Genomic DNA, 509 nt, shown 5'->3' with positions numbered 1-509 from the left:
GGCCGCGCCCTCGGACCGAGTGTGCCGGAAAGAACGAGTGCGGGAGCTGCCCGGGGCCAGGGCAATCCCGGGATCAACCCCGGCTGGGGTGAGCAGAGCGAGCAGCCCTGGGAGAAGGAGCTGGGGGGGCTGTGGGTGAGAGCTGGGCCTGCCCCAGCCTGAGCCCCCCTGCTCTGTTGCCCTCGCTGAGGGATAAGCACAGGCAATATAACAAATTTTTAAAATTCCCATTATTCTTGGTTCTTGTTGGAGTGGTTGTGACAGCACCTTGCCAAAATCCCCTGGTATTAGCAAAAATACATTGCGTTTTCCAGGGGACGAGGTACTTTGCACACCTTTTTCCATCCTGTTTTGAATTCAAACGGCAGCTCAACACCAGGAAGGCAGGAAGGTGCAACATTCTAGTTCTGAAATACCTTTTCTTTCTCAAACTCCCCTTTTTGGGGAGTTTGCTTGTGCCGGTGAGGAGGTGTGGAGGGGCAGCAGCGCTGAGCGCAGGGCTGGCACTG

This window comes from Geospiza fortis, unplaced genomic scaffold, assembly GCF_000277835.1.
Source record: "Geospiza fortis unplaced genomic scaffold, GeoFor_1.0 scaffold488, whole genome shotgun sequence".
NCBI lineage: Eukaryota > Metazoa > Chordata > Aves > Passeriformes > Thraupidae > Geospiza > Geospiza fortis.
This window is presented reverse-complemented; position numbering follows the sequence as displayed.